Raw genomic sequence first — 2,043 nt, 5'->3', positions numbered from 1 at the left:
TAAAATATGTTAAAGGAAATTAATTTCACTAGAATAAGTTTTATTGTGGAGTGTAAAAGCCCTCAAACAGATTATTATTATTATTATAACTTTAATTAATCAGGACATTAATGCGCATTAAATGAACATTGTTATACTTCTGTATGGACTGTAAATGAGCCAGATTGTAGCATAATTGCTAATTTCCATGTGTGGTCCTGAGGCAGGAAGAAAAAGAGGAAAAAAATAACCGTACAAACGTTTTCTCATCTCCTGCTTTAGTTTTAATAACAACAGAACATTTCTTTGTGCTTCCTTTACTTCCTGTTTCTCATCATTCTTCAGTTCCTGAAAGCAAATAAAAAAGGGACAGAATATCCTCCGTGTGAGAAATAATTGGAAACATTTTACAGGAACAATCACGTCTTGTTTCTTCTCACCGTCTGTTTCTCACTTTTTATGTTACATAAGAAATCCAGCTGCTCTGCTTCAGAAAACACTGATGTGTCCTTCTTTTCTGTGCGTTCAGGTATGCACTGAAGCCTTTCACTTTTTTATTTTTACAGTTTGAACCAGCTGGTGCACATTTCACTGTACACACTTTGTTTTTTTAGGATTCTGGGCACTTTATTGTCTCTTAAATCGGACTGAAACCAGTGAAAAATAAAAGCCCTCGAGAAAAGAAAGACTTTTATTTCCTCACAAGGACTTGTTACTTAAACAAAAAGCACACTGTTGAAAACAACGTACTGTATTTTCTTGTACAACTCAACAAACTTGCATCATATGCAGCCGAGTGGCCAAAAGATGAAAACATTGATGTAAAGCAAGAAAAAAAAGAATGCAAGAAAAGCCTTCCAGAAGTGATGTTTTGTTTGTGTACTGTGTGTGTGTGTGCGTGTGTGCGTGCGTGCATGTATGTATGTGTGTTACTCCATATGCATTTCTAGATTAGTTTAAAGCCCAATCCAGAACCACAAAACTCCAGTTCACAGCTGGTGTTTTACTGCTATAAAGTTATTAATGACATTTTTACACTTGATTGGTTGAAATGAAAACATTTCAAATATTTAATTTAACTGTTTCACTGTGAGGACTCTGTTCTTGTTGTAATGAGTGTTTAAGCCACAATGTAAAGAGTATTTAATCTAATAAAGCAGTTTATTTGACAGATAGTTTGGTGACACCGGCTGGTTGTCGTTACAGACTGAACCCACAGGACCAGTTCTTATATAATAACAGTTCTTACATCATCAGCTGCATTTAAGGAGCTTTTAGATCCCTGGCAGTGTTCTGTGTTTGGATCCACGTGTTTTACATGGTTCATCTGAGCAGAAAACTTTCAGAGCATCAGTCTCCCTCTAAAAGATGCACATTTAAATCTCTTCAGTGAAATCACTGCATTTTTTCATTTCCTGTTCTGCTCAGACGGAGAACTTTAACTCTTTAAGGTTGTTTTTGTGCTGCAGAGCCAGTTTAAGTGTTTTTAGGTCGTTAAGCTGTGTTTTTGTGTGTTTGTAGCACACACGGCTGCTGTGATGAGTGTTTACCAGAATCTTCAATCCTCTGATTAACTATTACACAGCTTCCCAGAAAACTGAAAGTGACAGTTAAACATGTTTAGAGCTAATCATTAACCAGGATAAATGTCCACTGTCCTGTCAGCGAACCATTAAAGTAACGAATAACTGACACACAAACTCAGCTCTGACTCTGAGGAGTCCAGCTGGATCCTTATGAGGTGCCCTTTGTAACGTTACACAGTCAAAAATTACCACCAATATTTTTGTTTTATTTAGTCTTTTATAAGAAAAAAAGAATAGATTTATTTTTCAAAGTCAGTTTTTCACCATATGATTCATACATTTATAAATGCCATAGTTTATAAACTAAATATTTAACTTACAAATTAAATATTTAGTTAACAAGCTAAATATTTAACTTGTGACTTAAATATTTAGTTTTGAGCAAAATTTTTTAGTTTGAAACAACTATTTAGCTAGCTACCTAAATATTTAGGTTGCAAATTAAATATTTAGCTTGTTAACTAAATATTTAATTTGC

General features: G+C 34.2%; 1 protein-coding gene across 2 annotated transcripts in view; it reads left to right on the top strand.

The window, feature by feature from the left end:
- grip2b (glutamate receptor interacting protein 2b) overlaps positions 1 to 1,807 on the top strand; it is a gene marked incomplete at its 5' end in the record, with an annotated part of 39,120 nt that extends 37,313 nt beyond the window's left edge. Inside the window, 2 exon segments of one of the 2 annotated variants that reach the window (XR_001311837.1) lie at positions 451 to 508; positions 594 to 1,807. 2 annotated transcript variants of the gene reach the window in all.
- Positions 1,808 to 2,043: the final 236 nt, after the last annotated feature.

The sequence above is a fragment of the Austrofundulus limnaeus genome, unplaced genomic scaffold (assembly GCF_001266775.1).
Source record: "Austrofundulus limnaeus strain Quisiro unplaced genomic scaffold, Austrofundulus_limnaeus-1.0 Scaffold563, whole genome shotgun sequence".
Classification (NCBI taxonomy): domain Eukaryota; kingdom Metazoa; phylum Chordata; class Actinopteri; order Cyprinodontiformes; family Rivulidae; genus Austrofundulus; species Austrofundulus limnaeus.
Note: the sequence above shows the minus strand (reverse complement) of the source record. Positions and strands in the feature narration are given on the sequence as shown.